General features: G+C 43.5%; 1 protein-coding gene across 14 annotated transcripts in view; it reads left to right on the top strand.

The window, feature by feature from the left end:
* The window catches only part of celf5a (cugbp, Elav-like family member 5a), a 192,266-nt gene that overhangs the window by 79,466 nt on the left and 85,744 nt on the right, over positions 1-27,056 (top strand). The gene's annotated exons all lie outside the window — the stretch shown is intronic.

Below are 27,056 nucleotides of genomic sequence, written 5' to 3'. Positions count from 1 at the left end.
GATGCGGCCCTCAATTTAGCAACCCTTTGGGGAGCACCGGCGCACACATATCCACACACCCATACATGAATGAACATACAGACACATATCGCTCTATTTTCTGCCTTATTCCCGTACTTTTAACTCTCAATCAGCTCCATTGGCGAGGCGAGATAAAATAGCTGCGAAATAGCAATCAAGCGCAAACATAAATCAAAATGCTGAGTGGCACCGAAATCTTTTATCAGCTGCATTAAATGATGAATGAGTTTTCCAGTTGATCTGCCCGTCACTGGATGCTGCACCCAGTGACTAAATGATGCTTCAATTTGGTGAAAATGAAGCTGATTTCATATTCATCCGTGCTTATCATTATAACTATTCATGCTAAGGATATCATTGCCAAGTGTATTTGATCACTTCACTACAAACAGTCCTCCCAGACGGCTTTGTTGTATCTTTCTTTGCCCATTAAGCTGTTCATTAAAGAACGGCCTTGTCTGGGCCTACAGGGTGTGTGTGTGTGTGTGTGTGTGTGTGTGTGTGTGTGTGTGTGTGTCAGTGTGTGTGCAAGCAGGTGCATTAATGTGGGTAAAGTGTTTGTGTGTGTGTTGGAGTGATGGTAAGTGCACGCTTGTGTATACAAGTGTAAATGCGTATGTACATCGGTATGCGTGTGCGTAGATGCATGCGGGAGCGTGCGCGTTCTGTATGTTTGCATACTCGCCCCATTATCCACGCTTTGTGGCACTGTGAGCGGGGATGCAGATTTGTTTCTGTCAAGGTTAATAAATGAAGAAATCAAGGTGAGTGTGTCTCAATCCAGACACAAAGACACTGGGAGGGGGGGATCAGACACCCAGCTGGTACCTCTGAAATTTTAATTAGGCATTCTCTTTATTTCCCCTCCACAGTCAGACACTGTGGTCGAGTATTCAGACTATCAGTGGAACTATTTTCTCCCTCGGTGTTACCTCAGCCGGTGATGGGACACTGGGGAACTGCTGGGTTTGAGTTTAAAGGCACACAATGGTTTATTGTGTTAATAGTTCCACTGTGCGGTGTCATTATGGCTTATGGAGAGTACACAGCCGTGTGCTGCATTCAGTTTAATGGAAACATGCAAGTTCATACACCTAAGATTGCACTTCTTTGTGTGCACAGCAGTAAAAACAAAACACACGAGATGAAGTAAAGGACCATCACACTGCGTTCCACATTAGCACCACCGAGAAAAGTGAAATCTTAGGTGTTAAAAAATAGGTGATAGGAAAATTCAAACACGCTCCACTCATGTTACTTGAAGACGTGTTTACACACCTCAGTTGACCTCCGAGTTTTCACACATGAAGTCGTCCTTGCCCTGGGGAATATGAGACCTTATTTTTCCTGGTGTTTTTTCTTTTTAACTGTATGGTTTTTTATGCTCTGGCTACATTGAACATTTAATGCATGCAAACCATTTGCAGACCAGATGTGCATTTTAATGGCTAGACCTGCCTACCTATGCGCTGGGTTGTGTGATTCAAAGGCACAGCATGACGGTGAGCTTTTGTTTTTGTGATTGTATCTTCCATTTTGGACCGTTTTAACACAGCGCAGTGAAACTCTAACTTTTCGCTGAGATTATGTAATATGGGTAAGTCAGCATCTACAGACTAAAGTAAGCCAGATAAAGTTAGCTTGAAACCACCAGCTGTTACATAGATATCGACAAGGCAATCAAGTGGAGGCCGGCTAGAGTCATGATGCAGCCAGTCTCATTGATTATAGTGGTGTTGTTGCAGCTGCCGCTCTGCATTGTTCATCCGCCTGTAAGTGTTCAGACATTTCAAAATTATTTGATGTCACTTCTCAAAAGTAACGGTTGCCATGTTTGCACTGACAACCATTTTGAGATATTGGCAACCAATTATTGGTGAAGTGTCTCAACATTATTCTATTCAAAATGTTAGGCTGACACATTACTCCATGGTATTTTAATCACTCAAATATAGAGAATAAAAATGGCAAACATATGTCAGTTTGGTGGTGGTTGGTTTCTACATATTGTTACTTTAATTAGCTGTTTAGGACTTCATGAATGGCCTTCAAGCTCTGTCATTGGCCCACAGTCAAATCCAAGAACAACTGCTACACCACAAGTAGACTCAGTCTTTAGCATGTTGGCACACAGAAGCACACACATGTTTGTTGGTTTTTAACTAGTCATAACTGTCCCATGGAATGTGGCAGTGTGTATTTTTTCATGTGAAAATGGCCCAAAAATTGTGTGTGTGTGTGTGTGTGTGTGTGTGAGTGTGAGTATGTGTGTGAGTGTCCAAACAAATCAAATTTATTAGCTACTGTTCCAGTACGATGTGATTTTATTGCTTTGGCAGTTGGGAAGGAATTGGAGAGCAGAGTGAATATAACAGAGAGGAAACTATGAGAATGGTAATGTAGTTCAGTGTGTGTGTGTGTGTGTGTCGGCCCATTACACTCTTGCGGGTATACTACTGTAGCTGCAGAGTGGTACTTTATGTGTTGGCTTATTACTGTGAGAAAAATGGGACATCCTCCCAACAGTAACCCCAAGCACTCTTTTAGGCCTTATCAACGACTTCACACACTCTCTCTCACACACACATACACACACACACACACACACACACACACACACACACACACACACACACACACACACACACACACACACAGGTGGTAGAACTTAGATCTGGCACCGACAGATAAAGTTTCTGAAAGTTGTCTTTGAAACATCTTCTATGGGATTATCATCGCACTTTGAACAGATCTTGATTCAGACTTTGGGGCATGTTCAGATCTCTCACTTGAAAGGAAACGGGAGCACAAGAAACAAGTTTATTAAAAGGTATTTCGTTTTCACAACAGAGATGCGAGACGTCTCCTCTGTCTCCTTGCCATACCCCATATAGCAGATGGACCTATTTCAACACATGAATTATTTACTCAACTTTAATCCAAAACAGTTCAGTCCTGAGAACTAAATTAGATTTTTCTCGGCTCTCAAGACGAGACGTAAATAAAAGACGCACTCTGGATGAAAGATAACTTAGAGATTTTGATAATAAAATCGATGCATCATCAAAGGCGTCTCTTTCATGAATTAGTTATGACAAATAAACACGACTCACATGCAATGCAAAATATAAAAGTGGTGCAGAGATATACATAAAAGCTCACTTTAACATGTCCAGGACTGTCAATTACGGAGCTAATGAGTGTTTTTTTTTTTTTTTTTTGGTTATATGCGGAGGGTTACTGTGTGTAGTTGGTGAAAGACTGTGAAAGGAAACTTTACTCCTGATTCTAGATGTAGTCATAAAGCAATAGTACCAGCCCTGTCTATCATTACAAGTTGAAAAAAGTCAAATCTAAAACCCAACTCACAACACACTGCGTTGCATCATCGTCTGTAGACGCTGCTGTCGGTTGATAAATTGGTACGTCTCTCTTTTTGGAAATAGATTTCTCTCTGCGCTGCTTCTGAGTACGAGTGTAAAGCCTGGAAGAGTCCTTTGTGCTTTCATTCTGAGGCTCCGACACCAAAAACCTGCAGATACCCATTGATGTTGTTGAAAGCTTCAAACTTTTCTCACGTTGAACATCACTGTAGCTGCAGTGGAGAAAAACCCAGCCTGCTAGTTTACTTTCAACATTTGGCCAATTATCCCGAAGAGTGATGTTGATCCACCACCAAACGATGAGATGGAGGAGAATAGTCTCTTTAGGTTGAAAAAATACTTGAGAGAAACACGATCACACAAACTTATTGTGGATCCCTAACTCTGACCTCATGTTATAGTCGCCTCAAAGTAACCCTGACCTTGTTGCTGACCGTGTGTACTTCTGAGGAACAGATACAAATTGCTTGTCCTCTGTGTGTTATTATCACATAATCCAATTTGTGGGAAGAGGAGATTGCATTGAAATCACCTCAGGAGTAGATAATACGCTGCCACGGGCTGTTTGTAACATTGTTAATTTTTTTTAGGGCGGATTATTCCTTTAAGTTAAGCCTTAAGATTTACCTGCCAAGTGTTTTCCAGCCGCTCCCTGTATATTAATCTCATTAGGGGAGCTCTATAGGAAGTGGGCAAGGCACACTCCATTATTTATGGAAGTGTAATTATCTATGGTGTCACAAGCAGGCAGGAATTTACAGGACCCCGGTTCTGCATCAGCACAATGGCTAGCTAGGTAATGAAGCGGACGCACCTCCAGGCCCTACAATACACTATCTGATCTGCTCCACTGTTCTCGCTGTTACTTTTTTTGCTACACTATTTCACACTGCTGCAGTATATCTCAGGAAAACTACGCCAGCCGAAAAACACTATTTAGTTTCTATAATAATACATAAAGTAAACATTAAGCCATTAAAAGTGGAGGCAACATAGGAGCGGAATGAAAAGTAACAATGTAAAAAAAAATGCAAAGTAGAAATAAAAGATAAAACATTTTCTCACTTATTTGTGACACAAAAACTAGTTCAGGGATGGACAAACTTTGTCAAAAATGTAACGCGAATGCAAAAAATGTTATATTTTAATGTTATTGTGTTTCAAGTCCCCTTAATTGACTGGCTACCTGCACAAATTGTCACTCTGGCTGTTTATGATTAGATTATGAAAGGTAATTAATGATCAGTGACGTATATAAAGAGCACTTTTACCAAAACAATATGCACATTAATTTATTTTAAAATGTTTTAATTTAATTTTTAATTCTGTTTTGGCTGGAAACATCTGTAACTTGGACGTCCTGGTGGGTCCAGGCGAACACTGAAATGGGGAAAAGGTCGGCAAGATTAAGAACAAAAAGCTTTAAGCTTTAATTCACAAAAACTGAAATCCAAAAATCATATAATCCCAAAAACCAAAGAAGCTCAAAATGCCAAAAACACAAAAGTAGCAACACTACTAAGTACTAAAACAAAGTTCAACCAGAGTTCAAATCAGGAAAAAACATAAAACTACAAACATACCACAAGAAGAAACAGCGAGACACTGGAGCAGGTACAGGCTTAGGTGATTGACACAGGAGGATTACACAGGACGAACTGACAAAGACATCAAGGAACACACAGACAATATTCACACAAGGGCTGATAACAAACAAGACAAAGGCAGACAAGAAAAAGGGGCAGGGAATTCACACAAAGGGAGGAACTGAAAAGCCACACACGGCACATGAGTCCAAAGCTTCAAATTAAAACAGGAAATCACAGAATCACACAGAGTCGTGGCCCACAGGCTCCACTTTTGTCATCCTGGGACTAATTAATTCATCAGTTACCTGATTAGACATAAAATTAAACACCAGCAACTTTGATAACGGATGAGTTTTTGAATTATTAAGCGAAAAGTCATAGTTCCAGTTTCTCCCACATGAAGATGTGCTACATTTCTCAGTCTAACATCATGTATGTAGAATATGTTTGGTTTTGGGTGATGTCTCCTTGGCTTCTGGATAATTGTGACTTACTGGTCACATTGACGAAAATTGATTTTTAATCATTATTAAATTAACCAATGAAAATATTTGTTAGTTGTAGCCACATATTTCATGTGCTGATAGCGAAAAAAGACAATTTGTGTCCTGGAGCAAAGTAGATGTTTGAGAGGTTTTTGTTTTTATGGCATAAAAACTGGTTAAGCATCCATCCTGACATTCTACACAGTAAGAACAACTTTTCTTCAGACCAGTTTTTTGAGCATATGTTTGTCACTGGCAAGACAAGAAACATTTCCTTTTTTTCATTCGACAAAGCCGTTGTATTGCACTAGTATTGTTGGATATAAAAACATATTTATGGGCTGCCTTGTTATGTGCTATTAGTGAATCTTGGAATGAGTCGGCTGTGAAAAAGAAACGAACAGTTGAGAGGTACTCTTGGTATATGTGTAGGTTCTTGTGATAGTGTAGTGTACAGAGAGGTTAGGAAAGAGAGAGACAAATAAAGATCAAGAGAGAGCAGGGGCTGCACGGAGTTAAAGGGAGGCAGCAGCAGAAACAGGAGTCAGCCAGGCTGGCTGGCGTTCTCTTTCAGGCCGAGCATTTCAGTGTGTGTACAGACTTAGCAGCAGCTTCCACAGCAGCTGCTGCAGCAACGATGGGGTCATTTACATATAAATGAAAGTTGCCGATCACACGCTGCTGACCCCATTTATTTCAGTGGACAGACAGACAGGCAGGCAAGGCAAGCGCCAGGGAGTTGCCGAATTACTCCAAATTACCGCATTTCCATCTCCACATCAGGCTTGTCAGGCCTGCAACCATCGTCCCAGCATTTTTTTTCACTTCCCCCATCTCCTCCTTCATGCGCCCACCACCAGGTCTGGAGTGACTCTAATTGGCAGTGGTGAATTTAAAGGACCTGTCAGTGGCTGAGGCTGTCACCACCCAGGACAGCACAGCAAAGAAACAACATATCCAGCTTATCACAGCGCGGCACAGCATTGCAAAGCATACCGGTGAAACAACACAGTCAGGTTAGCTTAGCACAAAAACAATACAGCCAGGTTAGCACAGCACACAAATAGCACTGTAGACTTCACACATCACAGCAGTGGGATAACACAGCTCAGCAAAGCAGAGGAAAAGCAACAACCCAGCCCATCAGGTACAAATCTATTGTTAGATGCAACGTCCTGTCCCACACAAATGTTACTCTTCTCATTTTTTCTTTGCTTTCCCTCATTTCTTTAATTGTATGTTCTTTAAATCTGTTCTTTAAAATCTGGTTTCCACTCTCACTTTTCATCCTCCCATCTTATCCTTCTCTCCCTGCATCATCCATCTCTTCCCGTGCTATCGTCTCATGCAATTGGTTTGTGTGAGCATCTGGATTTGAATCTGGGGCCATATGCCCTACGAGCATCTTCATTTCACGCATTCCTTGCACATGCCACCACTCACATGTACACACACACACACACACACACACACACACACACATAGCCTTAAGTACCACAGTACTTAAGGTCTCAAGGTTCTACAAGACAGATTAATGCTACAGGCCTGCATGATCTTAATGTGACAGCTGTGTCCTTTTCCAGGCAGCAACACACACACTCACAGACACAGACTCACACACACACACGCACACACGCAGAGTATCTCCACACAAAACTCAGTATTATTTTCTCCTATTCTAAAAAATAGAGCGATGGACCCTTGTAGAGGACGGCAGCAGAGCCAGTGCCTGTGGCTGCTTTATTTAGCTGGTAAAGCAGCCTCTCTTCCTACTTATTTGTCTCTTTCCTGTCTCATTCTTGGTTAGCCAAGCACACACCCTTATTAGTTCATTAAAAGGACTCTGCCGCTGCTGCCTGACTTTGGTATAAGCAAGGGAAAGAGGGAAAGCAAGGAGGGAAAGAAAAGAGGGGAGAGAGTCAAAACACCACTCTCTAATTACTCAAGATTGATGCATCCAGTGAACATCCTGGTAATCAGTGTTGTTTTTATTTGTTTAATGGTAGGACAGGGATCACAGGCAGGCTGACCCTCTGTGATCATTAACAGAATTAATGCAGGCAGAAGCACACGCAACTCCTCTCTGCCTGCCTGGACTGGAGGCAAGTGTCAGAGTGTTTGTTTGTGAATGCATATGTCTGTGTGTGTGTGTGTGTGTGTGTGTGTGTGAGTGTGTGTGTGGTTAAATTTAAATTTTCATTACATAATTGAGGACTTCGATTAAACCGACCCCATCCATACACATCTGGGTTCACAGAGGGACTCTGTGGAGCTCATGCACTTGTGGTCACCTGCTGACATCACCATATAGCATATTTAGATTTGTACCACGTTTAACTCGTTTGGTTTGAAATGATTTGGATTTGGCGGCGGTCCTACCCATCTCTGTCCTATGCTAGTGACACAGCTGTTTCCACCGAGCAACCGACACAATGGTTGTATTTGGTAATCTTACAAACGTTAGTTTCTGCACTGAGATAGAGATGTTCCGATTTTTTCCTAACTAATACTGATTCTGACGCCTGGGCTTCGGGTATCGGTTGATACTTTCCACTGGCATATTTTAAAGATGTTTTATTTTGTTCGACACTTGAAAACTGAAAAATAAACTTGTTACTGCTGTCAGGTGGACAAACTAAGTTACACTGCAATTTTGATCTTTTTTTTACTTACTTGACAGTATGTACCCCAGTATTGATAAATCCGTATTGAGCCAATGTCAGTTCGCTTGCAACTTGCTGTTATCAGGATTTTGTTATTCTCAAGAGGGGTAATATTGACCTCCAGTGTTGCTCAGGCTGCAGCCTGTACCACTTCTTTTCTTTGCTGCATCTGTATTTATTGAGTTTCCTTTACTTTTCTGCCATTGTACTGAATGGGAGTGACAGTGCAAGTCATTAATTCCAGCTGTACATGGACACTGTAAAGGGGATATGAGTTTGGGTGGCATCATGGAAAAAAAAAGGGGGGGGGAGAGTAAAGGAAGCAGCCACTTGAAAAGATGGTACTCTAATTTCATGGTGATTAATTAACGTACAGTAGCTGTTTGCTGGGGATCTACTAAGCTGCCCCCGGGGGCTGACACGCTTTGTAACTGGCAAATGTCATGACTCCCACTGACAGGAGGAGGATGGTAGGCTTAGAAGGGTCAATGAGTAATTAAAGAGGACAGAGAAAATGGACTGAGTGTTAACTGTTGATACAGTTGGTTCATTTTCAATATAACATGGCCCAGAGTCGACTTATTGTACGTGTCAGAAATGCCCGTTACACTTAGGGCCGGCCCCCAAAATGGATCTTTACGCGGCGGAGGATGTGCTACTGAGCCTCAGCCTATCTGAAAGTTTCTAAAACATGTGTCTCAGGCTGCAAAAACTTAAGTGTGGGCGTTGAAGAGAAAATCCAGCGAACAGAAGAGCAGCAGAAAAAAGCTGCAAAGTCCTATGCTATATATGCGAGGTATGTGTGACACACAGGAGGACACAGAGAGAGTAAAAGTGGGAGTAAAATATGCAAAGGTCTAAATCCTCTCTTCATCTTCATCAGGAGCTCTTAAGACTCTCTGAGACATGTTTCCTCTGGTGACCAAGATTTCCCCTGCACTCATCGCTCACTCACATATCTGTGCGTGTGTGTGTGTGTGCATAGGTGTTTATAGTGGCTTAACAGCCTCTGCAGCCCGTCTTCAAGTGGTACATATGAAATGATTTGTGCTATGAATCATGGGTTTCACTGCTCTACACTGCGGCAGGATGTCTGGGATGTTAATGAAGGCCTAAAATTGCCACTGTATCTTTGAACTGAGAGGGAGAGAGAGAGAGACAGAGAGAGACAGAGAGAGAGAGAGAGAGAGAGAGAGAGGGGAGGGTTTTAAAAAATGCAAAAGGCAGAGAAGGGGAGAACCTGGATTTGGTTTAAGAGGGGTGCACAGACTGTTAGGGACCGAAGAGCTTGGAGGGAGGGTAAGAGAGCTAAAGAGAAGTTGCAATGCGTGATATTCATCGGGCTGATGAATGTTATACTTGCTAGTATGTGCTCTGTTTATGGGCTATAATTTCCTTATTGCTGATAAGATGAAGCCAAATTGCCTCTATTTACTTAATAAGTGCGGCGTCTATGCAATCTGAGAAGGAGAAGGAGACAAAGCAGGAGAGCCATGCAGTGTAGACTACAAAGCCAAACGTGTCCTCGCCCACTCCATCTTAGCCTTTCTACCCCTCACGTGTGCATAAACTCCAGGTTAGGAAACGTCTTTTTAAATTAAAGAAATGTGACATTATCACTTATCCGTGTCCGCCGTGAGAAGCAGGCGATCATCAGTTATTGGTATTGACTGAAAAAGCAATCCATATCGCGCATCGCTAAAAGAAACTGGCATAGACAGCTGCATATAATCAGTTTGTACCTTGGAACTCAAATGTGAGTAATTCTCTGCACGTTAGAAACAACATTTTTCATAGCTAAAAATGTTCTGCCTTCTGGCTTTCTGGTATTTTCGGATGTATCCCACACACACCTGCACACATGCGTGAAACACGGAGACCTTGAGGGCATTTTAAAGCGTGGCCGTCCTACTGTCCTACCTCAGGCTAACCTCCAGCAGCCCCGGCCATGTAGTGTCAGCAATGACATTGGGATTCTATTAGCAGGTTGTGCAAGGCGCTGGCCCCCTGCCCTGTGGTGAGACCTACCATTGATCTGTCATGGGAGATGGCTGCTCCCTGCTCCTCGCTCCCATAGGGCTCAATTTGAACCTTTCCAAAAACCAGGACCAAACCCTCTGCTTGAAATCTACCTGGGGAGCGAAGAGAGAGAGCAGAGCGAGGGAGCCCAAGGTCAGGCGTGACACCCCGTGTGCAGATAAAGACGACCGGGTATGGTCGACACGGACCATAATGGCCAGTGAAAAGTGAGGTTATTTGTTATCGATTCCCAATGAGGGAAATCACTGGGTCTATATAGTGCTGTTTATGGCTGAACGAGGGCAGCGTGTGTGTGTGTGTCTGTGTGTGTGTGTGCGCCAGACGGTCGATGTGAGGCCGAGAGTATCCTCTGAAGGACGGGGAAAAGAAATGAAAGTCTTTCTCTCGCTCTCCGTGGCTCTCTCCTTCTATTTTGAATGAGTGCATAGTGATCTGTTTTCCCAGCCAGACTCATTTGTATTTTTACTGAATTACCCCGGATGCGCAACCTGAACCCACTTAAGCATGTCACTTAGCGTTTGTTGAAGTTAGCCGAGACAGGGCCCTCATCAGGTTTCAATGAGGGAGGCTGTGGCTAAGTGGCCACTTGTCATGTTTATTTATTTCATTTTTTTCCCCCCCCCCGATTCCCACATGATGTCTATGTTGGCTGTCCAAGTTGCTTAGAAAGAAGCCCAGAGGGAGAGACAAAGGCTTATGATGGAGATGTAAGCACTCTATATCATCTATTGTCCGTTGTGTTTAGTAAAGCGAGAGTCTTTAAATGCACTGTGTGCCATCTCTGCAGCTGATGGTTTCTCAATCCAAACAATGGAAACAAAAAGTTGCAGTTAGATGACATCGTGAAATTGTGTGGAATTACAGCGGTTCTTGTTTTGAATGTGAAAAAACCACCATCGCGAATGAAAATCTGAAATCTGATGTGATTCAGGCAGAAATCGTTCACAGACGAAGTAATGTGTCAAGGTTTTATTCACGTTATGTCCAGTGAAGTGTGCTGACTTCCTTCCTCGCTCTCCAGTGTATCATCAGGTGTTTCCCTGGAAGTTATGTCGAGAGGCGACTAAATGAAACGTAACGTTTTTGGAAACATTTAGGACTAATGTAAGTCATTTTTAGACATATATATACAATATATATATATACAAATAATGCGATTTGGCACCCCCCACAGTTCCCAAGTCGGTAACAATTTCTCAGACGTAATCTAGGTACTAACTACAAACAAACTCATATCATCATAACAGTGTTATGTGTTGGAAACTTGTATGTTGAAGTAAACGTGATGGGGCGGAGTCACCATTCACCCTATTGCAAGACATTGTGCCATCAAAGCAATTTTAAGCTGTTATTTAAAGGTTATAAAGTTACATAACGTTGCTTTAATGTGAAAAATATTACGCATAACATCTTCAACTTCTCTAAATGGAGCCGGCTGTTATTCTTAGGTTGTTAGGATAGAGCACGGTCTCTTTGTGGCGAGGTTAAACACGCAAAAGTCGTCTTTTCTCGTCGCAGAGGTATTTGAATAATCTTGAATTAGAAGCGTGTTTACATATAGTCATGGAGTCTTTTAATCCTTTTTGACTTACACAGTATGAAGCGGCGGCGAAGGAACACAGGGGTATATGTGAATTAACAGTATGCAAGTACAAACAGAACAGAATATTGAAATTGCCCCCACGGGCGATTCTCGGCTGTGCCGTGGCAGCGAGACACTTCCTGGTGCTGCTCCATTTTATATGTATGAAAATCTCTCACGGATCCATGATATACATTATAGATGAGGGCTCCCGTTCTGCACTCCAGTCACTGGAGCAGAATTTTCCATGATACGCACCCCCACCACCACCATCGCCACCTCCACCACCCCCAGCCCACACTGCCGCCCACTCCTCTCCTCTCTTTCTCTCATCCCTCTCTCCATTCACTTCTCCTTCCATATGCCCTCCCATTGGAGCGTTGTTTCATCCCTCACCAACTCCCTTTCATCCCTCTCCAGCCCTTTGGTCTCTTATCATTTCATCCTTCCATAAGTCAGACCTTACATCGTTACTTCCACCCATCCGCCCTTCCTTCCTTCACTTATCCCAGCCCTCCCCCCATACCACGGAGCCAGCGAGCGAGGAACATGTGACCAGCGAGGTGGGAGCACGCTGGGCCTCCCCCTGCAGTGCCACCATACGTTGATTTGTCTCCTCCGGTTCCATATTGATTTTGCTTTAAACAAGGGGAGAATACAAGAAGAATGAGGTGCCGGAGGTGACATGAAATAAAAAAAAAGAGAAAAAAAAAAAGAAAAGAGGTGAGGGGGGAAAGAGAGTGAAGGGGGAGGAGAAAGAGAAAAGAGGGAAAGTCTTTCTGCGTATCAAATCTATGAGTTAGGTCTTCGGTGGGTTCAGGGGTGTTCTCGGGCGGTTACTGTACAGATATTGAACTCAAAAAGAAGTGGAGAGACGGAGTGGAGATGAAGAGGGAGTGCGAGAGCCTTTATTTAAAAACCTCTTTTTCATTCGCACCCTTTGCTTTGTGCTTGCTAAATGGGTTTCTGGGGGTTGGCTATGTGGCAAATGCATCTCATTCGACGTCACGGTACAGTTCCTGCCTTAAAATGATTCTCTGCTTAGTTCAATTTAAGTTGTGTGCAGAATAATCGATCCCCCCATTAATTCTACTTAGCCGAGCTTCACAGTACAAGCCTGGGCTTGACTGGTCCACCAAGGCCAGCGCTGCTGAATGGCTGACCTTTACACGGCTCGGACTGCCATTGATTTTCAGCAGGACTTATTTCATGAACTGGGGTTTGGGACAGGGCACCCAGATGAAGATGAACTATGAGGCAAAATCAGTTTCTTTGGCCCTTTTCATTTTCTCTCGTCTTGCTCTCTTCCTCCTCCGTCCTCTTTACTTTGGAATCAGCACCGTACGTCGTATTGGCTGAGCTCGGCGGGTGGCATAGTCTGAGAGCAAATAAGTGTCCCCTGTGCGACCCCACCCCCATGAGCTAAGAGCCCCCCCCATGTCCTGTCAGAGGAGTGTTGGTGTGTGCTTTATGTTCATGCTTTAGTGTCCATATATTTCCCTCCATGCTGGAGTGTATGTAGGTTACATTGTTAAGTACTTTAGGATGGCTCTCACTGTGACATGGCCCCTTGGTATTTGCAGTTAGGAAATAATGCAAAGCAGAGTGTGTGAACAAGCCATTAGAGCTCCCTGGACTGCCCTCAGAGCCCAAGAAGTGTGGAAAACAAATCCTGACCTCCATGAAACGACAGACACAACATCCACCTCGCGACTGCCCGGGTGGGGAGGAGGGGAAAAGGATAGAGAGAGAACGCATCTCAAATCCCTAACGTAATTTCAGTAGGATTTTAAGGTCCTATATCGCACGATGTTTAAACCTTTAAGTCCTAATTGTTCGACGAAAATGCTCAGATGAGCATCATTAAAATGAATAAATTAATAAGTAATACAAGCTAAGACAAGGAGGGGCGGAAGTGTAGGAGGCTTCTGAGTGTGATTTAGCTCGAGTTCACACAGAGTGCACCGAGTGTCTCCCTTTCTTCCTCCCTCTCTCTTGTCTCTCTTCTTATTTGCCTGCATTAGCTGTATATCAGTGACTTTTGACTGTAAAAAACATATTTAAATTTTATACCCGCTCATGAATACATGCATGCATACAAATGTCCCTGGATGGTGGGAGGCGTGCGGAGCCAGTGAGGTGATGGGCTGTCAAGGATGCAGCTGTAAAAATAGAGGAGGATAAGCTATGAGGGTAGCGGTTTGGATGAGGGAGCCAGACAGGTGTGGAGCATTCCGATTGCACCTCAAGGTAGGGTAGTGTTGAGCCATCTGATGATTTGTAGATCATGATCAGTGTCGGGGGGTGTCTACGATCCGCTTTCAGATTGCGCTTATTCAATGTCCTCTTACTTCTGCATCCAAACTTCGAATGACCTCATCGCCAGCAGATCTGCGCAATGTGAACATACAAATAGAGAGAAGTAGCCGACTAGATGGCTTTGCTAACTGGACGGACGACCTCCCATGGCTCTTCCTTAGGTGAAGTACCGTAAACGTGCGACATGAGTTATAGCTAGCAATGAGAAACTCTCGCCAAAAAAAGAGACATCTTAGCGGTTGTTTTCACCTCGCACTTGGAGAAATTCATAGGCGATTCTGAGTTCGGCTTTGCTGTATTCTACAGGGCTTGAGAATTGAGAACAAAGATTGCAGTTGATATTATGGTTTGTGTTTAAAAAGATGGTGATATTATCTTTTTGCCCGTTCACATGCCTCAAATTTAGGACTTGATGACTACATAAAGGGGCCCGTCCCTCACTAGAGGTTTTCATAGATCCGCTTGGTTTTAAGAAACCGAAAACCTAATCTGGCCCAAGTCGATTCTGATCCAAACTATTTTCTGCTTTGTGCCGATATGTTTGATATCCCTGTGGTTCCAGTTGGACATGATCGTACGTATTAGCTATAATCACATGGTATGTCATAATCCTAATGGGCAGAAAAGATTTGAGGAAGGTTGACTCAGGTTGACCTCATTTTGGATTGGGTCTGATTATTTTCTGATTTGTTGGGGTCGGATCTGTGTTCAGATCTTTAAAAAAGATGGTTATTCTGCTCTTGTCCTATAAGACCCAACCCCTCCCCTACTGTCCCAAACCACAGGTTGCTCTGCAGTGTAAGTGCAGTATCTTACTCTCCACATCTTTTTAAAGGCTCCCCCCTCTCTGAAAGCCACGTACAGTACATGGCGCTTCTTTTATTCCCTCTGCACTTCAAACTTAGCGACATTTAGACTTGAGCACACTCAAACACACATACAAAAGGTAGCCCCAAACGACATCCACTCGCCCACTCAAAACCCCCTCCAATGAAATAAGCCACCCAAGGCCATGGGAGGTAGTGTGGAGTGGGACTTGGCAGGGACACTTCCAATGTGTTTTCCGCTCCAGTGCTTCTTGTTCTCACTTCGTCAGAGTGTGTTTGCTGCAGATTGGGAGAAATGGCGAGAGGTCAGGCAGCTGTACTGCTTGTCTGGCCTTCAGGTTCTTCGTGGTTCAAGGTTGAACCACACACAGTGAGAGGAGGCTTTTTTTGTGTGTTTTTTAGCAAAACAATTTCACTGTGCTGCAGCGTGGAGGAGCGGACGAGACACAGGGCTGAAAGACAGGCCAGTACCTTTTGTTGTGATACCGAATGCGCTTATAGACAAGCAGGGATTTTCTCTAAGTGTCAGGATGAAACATAACCAGGCTTTACAGCCAAGGGCTGGAGTGGTGGGAGAGTGATGGAAGCAGCAGAAGTGGCAGGTGACAGAATACCGCGTGCTCGTGTGTGTTTGTGTAGCCATTTGTGTGTGTTTGAGTGTGTGTGTGTGTGTGTGTGTGTGTGTATGAGACGTCGGGTATTGATATGCTGGGAATGAAGCTCGGAGCAGATGGACGGAGCAGGCTGGCCCTGTGTCGATCCTGTGAGCTCTGGCTCCTTCTCGCAATCCCCCTTTGATGGACACACACACACACACACACACACACACACACACACCCCCACACACACACACGTACCAGGCAACAGTGCAGAGTCCAGATTTCACCAACTTGATAATGGTCCTGTAGGATAACAAATTGTCGATCATCCTATCATTAATAACCAGTATGTCATACTGATCTGTATTCATAGCAGATGTGGCTGGTTAATGAGACCGAATGGAGAAGTCCTCCAGTGGCGTATCCGAGCACACAGCAGGATTTAAGGAAGAGGGCGTGTAGACTGAAAGCATATGTACGGCAAAAAGGGAGAGAAAGACCCATTACCATTTTTGAAATAATGCAGTTGCTCGAGGGAAGCATTGTTTCTCTATCTGACATAGGCTTTTTTTTTTTTTTTTTTGTCTTCCTGTCTCCGTTTTTTGTCTGCCTCTCTCTTTTCTGGCAGCCCTCAGACTTCTCTCCAATTCAAAGCCAACATGCTTGGCTGCGTCCCTATCTCCCTCCCTCCTTCCATCTATCTCTATCCTTCCTCTGGCTTCTTCTCCTCCCGGTTCTCTCCCCTCCTCGGAGGGGCGGCACCGGGAGTGGAGGGGTAGAAAAGTGCAAGTGCTGGTGAATTGCTAATAGGCAATCATAGTGCTCAGGACAAGGATGCCTACTGGAGGTCTGGGGACCATTAAAGAAACGTCAACTCGGCATAGGTATGCCAAGAATTATGAGTCAGTGGGCAAGCAACACTTCTTGGCTCCAATTGGTCAGGGCAGCAGGCCGTAATCTGTCACAATCCTGGAGTTGCTGTGACAGCAGCAGGAGCATTCTGGGCTCAACACAGAGGGTAAAGGAAACATGCAGCTAAGGGTGTGTGTGTGTATGTATGTATGTGTGTGTGTGTGTGTGTGTGTGTGTGTGTGTGTCCATCTATAAGCCTGTATGAGTGTGGTTGAGTGCATGTGGGACTGTGCAGAAAATATACAGACACTTACACTATGTATCTCTCGTGACTTAATTTAAATCATGTTGGTGTGTATTGATTCTGCTAGCATGTTTTAACGTACGCCTTCAATGCACCTGAAAGTACAAAGATGAATCACATCTAATCCTAAGAACAAACAACTCATCACTGTGCTTGCCGTCTTTTCTGTGGGTTTAATCTAAACTGGAGAAGTCAAATCCACCTTGTTCCACCTGGAAGTTTAGAGCTGTTTTGTGAACCGTGCATTCCCAGTTGAACCCAGTTGAAACTGCAGGACTTGGGTGGTGCTGGTGCTCTTCAGGAAGAGCCGGTACGGGAAGACAACGATGCCATATCATTTGTGTTGTCACACACTGGCTTCAACAGATACGATGGAGAGAAAAAAACAAAGCTAATTCTAAGTTCTTTCGGAAAAAAAGTTGAGGCTTTCAGAGGAAACATGACCAAATTATGTCGACACCTAAAGTGAAGTATGTCACACAGTGTGACAGGGCTGTTCACTTACAAATTCAGTCGGGCCAGATTTTAATACCAGGAAGTGTAGATGGGCCAGACATTTTTGGCAACCAATTAAACCTCTTAAATATCTGCAGCAGAAAATAGCAGTGTTTACTCTGACTCTTAGTTTGCACAGAAAGTTTTGATGTTTCTCAATATGGTGGTGAGCGACTTTAATGTATATCATATAGTATTTAAGCAGACATGGATGTGGACATAGTTGCGCTCAAATGAGATTTACTGGGCTGTATATGGCCCACAGGCCGCCAACTGAATAGGCCAGCAATATGATGTTGTGCATGGCCGAAAATCAGGTAACGACTAGAAACCATATACTTGGTAAGGGCACGTTTCATCCAGTACACATACATTTGGTAATATACCCTAATCTCTCCCACAGATGGAATGAGATAACAGAATATATATGTAATATGAACACATTTTTTCGGACTTTATTTGGTGGGAAAGCTCAAGGTTGTGACAGGAAATGGAGATGAGAGAGACCGGACGACGTGCAGAAAAGGGCCATGAGTTAGGATTGAACCCAGGTCGATGCTAAGGACTCGCTCTGCCATGTGAGCTTCTGGGCCGCCCCAGTAGTTCTTATTTTCATAATCTCGGGATTGTATATTGTCCTAACCTTACATGGTTCTGAACTACAGAACTGAACTCAGAGTTATAATTCATGACTTTCTGTGTATTGCTCTGTCCCATAGTTTGATTTACGCTCACCGAGGTAAATGTTGAACTTAAATCGTAATATGGATTTCAGGTCATACCCAGCCACCGAGTGCACAGGCGACAGCCAGCTTGCATGCGATACATGCCGTTGTACACCATCATCGTGGTTGTAACTCATCGACGGTCAGGCAGGGATGTAATCTTCAAAGCAAATATCAAGGCAGGAGGCAGATAGGGAACATGGCGTCAGTGCGTAAGGCCACCTTTAAGCATTAAAGCCCTCGCACGACTCCAGATCTGTAATTCTGTCACGGAACATATCTGCTGCCATTTCGCTACTTCCTGCTCGCCCCGGACCCTCGCTGTGGCGCGCCGCGATTGGCGCGATGCTGCCCTTCTGAAGCCACCGGGTTGGGTCCGTCGTCACGATGGTATCTCTCTGTGGACAGTTCCTCAAAATGAACTGAAGAGCGTAGACCACATCAAACAGCGAACAGAATAAGAAAGAGGGAGAGAGAGAGAGAGAGAGAGAGAGAGAGAGAGAGAGAGAGAGAGAGGGAGAGAGAGAGAGAGGGAGAGTGCATGTCTGTGTGTGTGGGAGAGATGTGAGCCCACCAAAAGCTTAAGCCTCCAGTGTGCTGTGCAGATAAGATTCATTAGATAGGTCGGTAAATGCAAGAGAGAGGCAAAGCGAGGCAGACACAGGGAGGGAGAGAGAGATTGAGCTCGCTGCTGCTCCAGCATTTGTTGACACAGATTTACAATGAGTCTCCCACTGCTTCACGCATTACAGTAACACGCCATGTCAATAGCTCTCTGGGCTTGAAAAGCAGCCGTGCCAAAGATGTCTGGGAGTGATGCCCTTCCCCTGATAACCAAAGTGTGGCTCATAAGTCAGGATGTGGAGGAGAAGGAGGGGCAGGAGACCTTTTTTTAAAAATGTTTTTTATGTCTTTTTGTTTCTCTTTTCTCTTATTAATAAATACCCACCCACTCTCATCTCCCAGTCTCTGCATCGTCTCCAGCATCTTTTCATTAGTTTTCCCTTTTTCTGTCACTTTTATATGATCCTAGTCCACCCGCCTTCTCCGTCTCTCTCGCCGTCTCTTACCCATCTCTCTCCCTCTGTTTTCTCTTTATCTCTTGGACGCCCCGCTACAGGCTCAGTAGGACAGGATTTAGGCATTAGCTCAATCCCCCTATCTACTCCCCCTCATGATTGCACACTGTTTCTGTCACCCACATACCCTAGTCCACTGCACAAGTCTTGTAGGACTCAGAGTCTCTTACACAAGTGCCGGTGGAGAGCTTATACTCCACAAGACAGGAAGACATAATCAAGTAGACAGACAAGCGTGGCGTGAGGGTGTCTGCGTGAAGGGCTGGGACAGTGGCGAGCTAGCTCAGAGGTGGAGGGCGAGGTTTTTTTATGTGGTATTTTTTCGAGTTAATCAGACTCTACGTAGAAGTAATAAAGAGTATGATGAGAACTAACATCAGCTCTTGCCACGCGGCTCTGTCTGCTGAGTCATGGGGAGCCCACAAATGAGGCGGTTTTGATGTGTGACATTCACCTTCATGAAATCTTGATGAGAGCTGAGTTCTGCTGTCTGTGTAATGAGGTCTGTAGCAGTCAGACAGCTGGCCAACCACTTCAGCTAGTAAAGCTATGATAATAGAGAGGGTTGGAAAGCCTTTTGGAAAAGCGTTCGGTAGATGAACTTCAGGCTGTTTCTGGGAGGCAGTTAGTGTTTTGGGAGGTGGGGGGGGAGAGACAAACACGAACTTGGAAGGCATCAGACGACAGAAGGTCTAATGGTCTTAATCAGAGATGTAGTAGTGGCGCTAGTGATAATGGTACTACAGATTGCACATGTTTGTGAGTTAGCTGCGGCCTCATGGCTTATTCGTGTATTACAAGGCACATTCAGCGTAACAGATGGATATCGACAGTTTTGTTCCAAAAGCAGCGATTCAGCCTGTGAAAATAAAAGAAAGGGGAACACTTACTGAAACAAAATAACCAGAAAACGGCACTTTTCTGAATGACAGCGCTAATTGTTTTTTATCTTTGAATGACAAATTCACTCCCAGATAGTTAATGGAGTAAACGGATGGAGCATTAAGGAGTGCACCTTCGTAAGTACAAATGTGATATGGACTAGCTGAGGTCGGCAGGTGTCTGTCAGTCCATGTCAGCGCCTCGAGCTCTAAATCCTGTTGGTTCTGATAGGAATCCCAGAAGCTTATAGTGGCTGCATCTCCCCAGCACTGACTGATGCTCCTTATCAGGACCACCACACTGCTGCCGCCAGCACATTTTCACATATGGGTAAATTATAACTCACTTTGGCAAACAGTTTCCCCACATGCGTTCAAGCACACATATGAACATGCGTACACAGATGCAGTATGTTGACTCAGGGCGGGTCATACCCACCGCACTTAAAAATACATCGTGTGTGTATCAGCGCGTGTGTTCGACGTCTCGATTTCAGAAAACCCACATGCGAATACACAACTCTTTTGGAGATGTGTAGGATGTGCAGATATTTAGTATCCAATACATTTCGAGTGTTTCTTACAACTTATGCGCGATAATTGGGGATAGAGCTTCGGTTTGGGTTTATGTTGAAATTACGCGCTGATTCATTTATAAGTCAATCGATAAGGAACAAATTAATCATTCATCTTTTTTTTTTCAAGCACAAAGGCCAAACATTTAATTTTTCAGTTTATTAAATATGATTTTCTGCTTTTCTCAAGATCAGGTCGTTGTAAAACTAAATAGTATTTTCTTACGCTCTAAAGACCAAATGAAAGCTCAATAAATAACAAGATAACATTGAACAAATGATATCTCTGCATAGACCCAGCATACACTATGGCATGATCTGGTATCGCATGTTTGTGTTGTCCCATAAACATCATAATTAACGTTGCTCCAGGATCAGAATTGCAACTGACCAATCATTTGTTTGTGATGTCACCGGGAAACAGACAGGCAGAATTCACACACCCAACCTGTGTTGTCCTAACCAAGTATTTTAATGTAATGTTCAGTCCCACGTCTTCTGAGTGAGAGTCTATACTAAACTTATAAAGCCACGCCTGCTCACTTGGAATGCAGACGTTGTTGCTTCCTCTTAATTAGAAATGATGGTCCTGGAGCAACATTAATTACGATGCTCTAGTAACAACACCAACATCAGTAATATCAAGATAGACCATACATTATGTGTGTGAAGATGAGTGCGAGAGTGAAGTCGTTCACTGCAACACAGCACAAACAAAAGCTCCCAGATTTTCATGTAGTAGCGGTGAGATGCCTTTATATATCCAGTTCATTTGCAATATTAAGAAATTGTTAATTATCAAGCTTCAGTAAGCCTTTTCAATTTGATCTTTATTTGTAATTTGTGATTATTTTTTTTTTTTACCCTTAACGAACAATTACTGTGATTGCAGCGAAGCATGCCACAACTATTAATCATTAAACCATAGCTCTCCCTCTGCTTCATTCTCTTCCGACTCTTGCTCTTACTGTATACAGTACAGATTTATTAGTCGGAGCTGGGGGCCCCCGGACAGCCACCACTCAGCACTCCCTTCGATCAATAATTGGAAATATTAATTATATCAGCCGAGACGGCCCAGTCAGAGGGGGACTGTTTATGCTCCTGTTACTGTGCAGTGCAGCAACATGAGCTTTGATGGCCCGCTAATACGTATTAATGATCCCCGGACAAACATTACTCTATATTAAACCTGAGTGAAAGCCAGAAGACATCACACATATTGTATGGCTATTAGAGTTATTTTATTGCAGGCTCTGTAAGTAAGTGCTTTTGCATAACTGTTGTAAAAAGACTTTTACTGCTGAGAGATGAGCTGCCTGCAAAACCAGGACAAGATTTACTGCAATTCTATTTCTATGTACTGCTTTATCCTGTAATGGAGGTTTCTTCTCTTTCGGATAATATGAAAGTTACAGACTGGCAAAGTTTGAAAGTTGGAATTGCACCAGGTCTTTGAAACCCATTCCAAAGCAGTATTATTGTCTTGCTACTGGCCCTCTTTGGGGTTTCAGGAGTGTGGAGTCTGGGACTCTGTACTGCTCAATCCCGCTAAACTCTACTAGTCATGAACTCATTACTGTCGCGGATAGACTCTAAATCCTCCACACTACTAACAGGCCAAGTCCTCACTACAGTTCCTTCACTTGCCCGGTGTAATTTGAAATCAGACAGCGGAATGTCTTTTGTGGCCTCAGCCCAGGGCCTTTGGTCCTTTCTCTGGCTAATAATAGCTTCGGTAGAAAGATGTTTGCTCCTCAATCAGGCCAAACTTTACCAGGATACTGAGGTCAGAGAAAGTGTACTGTAGATCTGTGCATTGTTCATACTGTAGTTGCGCATCACTGTAGGTCAAAGAATACCAGAACACCAGTCTTAAAGATTGGCAAACAGACAATGTGTGTATACACAAGGCCTTTATTGCACAGTACATTATGTGCTGTCGGCCTGGGGGGGGAGGAGGAATTTTGTCCCCCCCTTCCGTATAAAACTGCAGTGCTCAGGGCTTGATTTCAACTGTCTTGAGGCTCAACAGGGCAGATGAGACGGCTTAATATAAACATATGGAACTGTAGATTTGTCAAAGCCCTTGGAGCAACGCAGTTTGTGGGGTGAAAAAGGGAGAAATGCGTCGACTCGTGCGAGGAAAACAAAAACCTTACTCTCTACTAGAGGAGGAGGATCGAGAGTAGTAGCTTGTTTAAAGGTTGTGAGGCCGCTGAGTTGTTGTGAGTCACCAGATCGGCTTCTCTATTCACTCGAATTTGTAAAAACGTTACTAAAGTTTCACAAAGGTGCCTCCCACATCCATTCCTCCTTTAACATAGTATATACAGTATTTTACAGCCTCACGCCAACACATGAATGCACAATAGCCCAACACAGACTTGTCAGATGAGTGTTTTGACTGCATGGCCACACATTATTCACTGTACTTGATTTTTATGTTCCCTTTTTATTCCAAATGTCTGCAACTCTGTTGTACACAAAAAACACATTGAACAACATACATACATACCATATTACAGACTGTACATTATGTTATATTGTTATATTATTAATTATGTTCTCCTTATGGGTTGTCAAATTCAAATATAACGGAACGAATTCAGAAAGGACAAATATTTGCAGGAGACAAATTATTTGTGCTTCACCGAGCATCACATTTGAATTGAAAACATCCGTAGTATTTGCATTTTTAAAAAAATGCATTTTTCATCATCCAGGAATGTCATGCCCGCTTTGATGAAACCTTGTTTGATAAATCAAGGCGCATGAGTCACGTATATGATCTCAGGTAGACAAACACGGCAATGCGAACAGACTATCAGGGCAGCCACTGTAACGTTTCTCTCTCTGTACATTGCAAAGGAAGGAGAACTGAAATACTAGAAATAAAAAAAAAAACTAAGTTTGTTAATAAAATGGAAAGAATTTCATTTGACAGGAAATGTGAAATAAGTAGGCTTTGATAAGCATTGAAGGGTTTCAATTGAAATACGCTAAATTTTAGCCAATAATTCTTCATTAAATTCTTTGCTTTCTCTCATAGTTCTCTCATACTGTCCAGTGCTGCAGCTCTGTATTCCCCTTCTGTCCGAAACAGCTCCTGCCACTTTAAGACCCCCTTCCTGAATACCCTGTTTGCTCTGGTTGGTCAGCTCACACACGCCTGAGCCAACACCGACAGCTCTGTCATATTTGCAGCTTCCGTCTAGCTTCATTTCTGCCATGTATATAGGCATATATTATGCAAATGAGTGACATGGTGATGTAGTGTGATGTCACAAAGTCACAGAATTAAAGGCGAGACTACAGACGAGGCATTTCAGGAGCAGTGTTTCCTGTGGGAGAGAGAAGCCTCTGTTGGCCTCTTACCTTTTTAACTTTAAGATCTTTGACATGCTAAATATCCTATATAAAACACTGAAGGAAAGGAAAAAATGAAAAAAGTGTAACAGGTCTCCTTTAAGACTAGTGGAGTATGATTATGCTGCGAAAGACGATGGTATCTGGCTTCTTGTCTCTGTCTAATGTAGCTTGATTTAGCAGGGATTTACTCAGTTTTACAATATAGAATGAGGATTTGTGATCAATTTAGAAATACACATTTGCATTTACCTTTGGCAGACACTTTTGTCCAAAGCGACAGTAATTCATACATACATTCATAAACTGATGGCGATGGCTGCCATGCAAGGTCCCGGGCAGCACATCAGGAGCAGTCTGAGGTGCAGTATCTTGCCTAAGGACGCTTCAACATGCAGACCAGGGAAATCAAACCACCGACCTTCAGAAAACAAGACGCTGGCTCTACCCCTGAGCCACAGCCACAGCCGCCCAGTATATACCTATACCTTGAGTTCAAAGATAAATCCACTGAATGCGATATAAATTGAGATGGTACATCTCGGTGTGCACAGAACTTGTTGCCGTGTTTCTGTTCAAGTTTAGAACACATTTTCAGCATTTGGCCATTCGGTCAATTTATAATTGATGTCCCCCCCCAAAAAAAGCAAGCAGTACATTTTCAGCTGGGGTGTCTTTAAGGAGGCAGTTGGTGGATTTTTTTTAGATGCAATTTTTTGTACAGTGCTGCTGTTTTTCAATGCGTGCTTGAAAGTGAAAGGCAGGAAGGTGGAGTTGTCGCAGGAGAGACGTCAGTCAGAGGCGAAAGCTATCTTATCTAAGAGTTGCAGGCAGCTTTCTCTCTATCTCTTGTTGTCTTTTCCACAATCTTTTCTTCTTTTCCGGTTCTCTTTGTTACTTCTCCTCTCTTGCCTGACCACTTCTCACCTCAGTGAACGAGTGAAGAGTGAAAAATGTTACAATTAAAACACATGCTGCTTGTACAGGAAGCAGAAATGACTGCTTCGCTTTGTCCACCGTGGGTGTGTTGAGAAGCTACCGGCTCCGGCCTGTAAACAAGAGAGTGAAAAAAAGCCTCGCAGTATATGGGGTTAATGAATGTTCTCCTTGGCAACCAGCAGCACTTAATACATTTTACTTAAAGTTACGGCGTCCGTGCGTATGCGAGCATGCATATGGTACTAGTGTTCTCCGTGACGTGCGCTTAATTTCTCTGCTGGAATTACACAGTTTTTTTTTTTTTCATATGTGTTCAAAGGGAACGGAGCAAACTTAGAGCCAATCACTAGTGACTGTTCAGGACCATAATGCATTGCTGTCGGGCAAATAAATAGACCATTAAGCTGGCATGTTGGAGGCTGAACAGTAACTAGCTTTAGAGAGAGCTGCCTCCCACACACAGGCACCCTGCAGAGACGGCTGAGATCATAGCGTGGTAGAGGAGCCACAGCCGCGGATTTGGCCTCCTCCAATCTTGCATTTGAACCAAAATCAACTGGCAGGATGGAAGCATCTTTTGTCCGTTTGACATGTCAAAGGCAAATTCAAAGATTCCCTGTGTTGTTGTGAAGGAGCGGAGGGTTGTAAAGTTATCTGTGAATTTGTCTCGCGGATGTTTTTTTCCCCCCCATTCGGAGGTGTTTCTGTCTCAGAGGTTGCTTTGAAACACGCGTGTGATAGTGTCGCGGTTGATTCTGTAATCTATCCGTACACGCTGTGGAGCAGCGCGCCCTGTGGCTTGGCATTAGCATACTGTAGGGTTACTTTGCTCATGTTGTACAAGGGAAAAAAGAAAAGCACTTGTAGACGGGGAGGGAGAAGGACGGGGAGCGAGCCAAAGAAACAAGAAGCTAAAAAACCTCAACCTTCACAAGCATAACATCCTCCCTGTTTTCCCACAAAGACTTATCCGCTGCTAGTTATTATTTACGATGGGTAAATTTATGGAATAATTTCAGTGAGGGAAGGTTACTCAGTTCCTCAAGGTGAAAATGGATACGTTTAGCACTTAATGAATCGGGCCTGCGCCTCTCCCCCATATATCAGCATGTTATTAAGACATTTTAAAATCCCATTATGGTGTTTCTCCTTGAACATGTCATGCTTTTATAGGACTGCCCTGTCTTTAAATCTGACCTTTTCAGCCTCGCTCTGGAAATCGAACAGGGGAAGAAAAAAAAAAAAAAAAGACGCATGACAGGGCAGATGGAACAAAATATACATATGTAGGTATAAAAATATCGGTGCTGAATGGTTTTTCAGTGATCTTGACTGGAATGCCCAGTAATGGCGAGTAGTTTCTGGCAATAAACAGACACTTAAATAGCAGCTACAAATGGTTGACTGTAAATGACTGAGTGTGGTTAGAGGTTGTTTTTATGTTCCAGTAATCTTGTTATAGATTTGTGCCGCTTTTGGCCCCAATTTTATTCAAACGTGTGCATTTTTGATTGTTAAGTGTATTTGTTTTGGACTGAATCATGGAAAGGAGAGACGCTGGCATCAGATCTGTGCACATAAATTATCTTGCAAGCCTTATGCATTGCGACAGTAAATACATATGATTGTGTGCGTGCGTGTGTGTGTGTGTGTGTGTGTGTGTGGGCGTATAAACAATATATGTGCTGATATGCGACTCGGAGGTATGTATTAAATGAAAAGAGAAAAATAAATGCAGCAGCTGAAGCAAACATTGTAAATCCAGGCTACATCTTTCAAACTTCTTTTCCCTCCAAACAAATCGCGCGCTAAGTCTGGCGAAATTGCTCAACTCGAACAACAATAATGAAAAAAGAGAGAGGTAAAATTGGGGAAGGAGGAGAGCGTGACACAAAGACTGTGATGACAGAGGCATCTAATCCAGGCAATGCCATTCTTATCAGGGTCCAGTGGATTAGAGTGAGCCTCCTAACCAGAGAATCCTTCCCAGCCAGACACTCTCCACAGCCCAAGGGCCTGGATCAATAGGCCCGCATTGATCTCTCTCCTCCTGTGGCTGGATTCACTTTTATTAGGACTGCCTCGGCCTCTATCACTCAGGCACACATATAATGCAGCCCCCTAGCAGCCTCTCCATGCACCTGCCACGAAAAACACTACAAATGCGACTGGACACACAGGCGCACACACACACACACATACCCTATTTTAATGCGCGAAAGAGACTTTTGTTTACACTGAATAACTGGCAGCAGAAACACTAGAGTGTCAGGTCAACTTAGTTGCATGATGGTGTTTTTGGTTCCCCTCTGCAGCTGAGGCACTTTGA

Source organism: Sparus aurata, chromosome 11 (genome assembly GCF_900880675.1).
Source record: "Sparus aurata chromosome 11, fSpaAur1.1, whole genome shotgun sequence".
Classification (NCBI taxonomy): Eukaryota; Metazoa; Chordata; class Actinopteri; order Spariformes; family Sparidae; genus Sparus; species Sparus aurata.
Note: the sequence above shows the minus strand (reverse complement) of the source record. Positions and strands in the feature narration are given on the sequence as shown.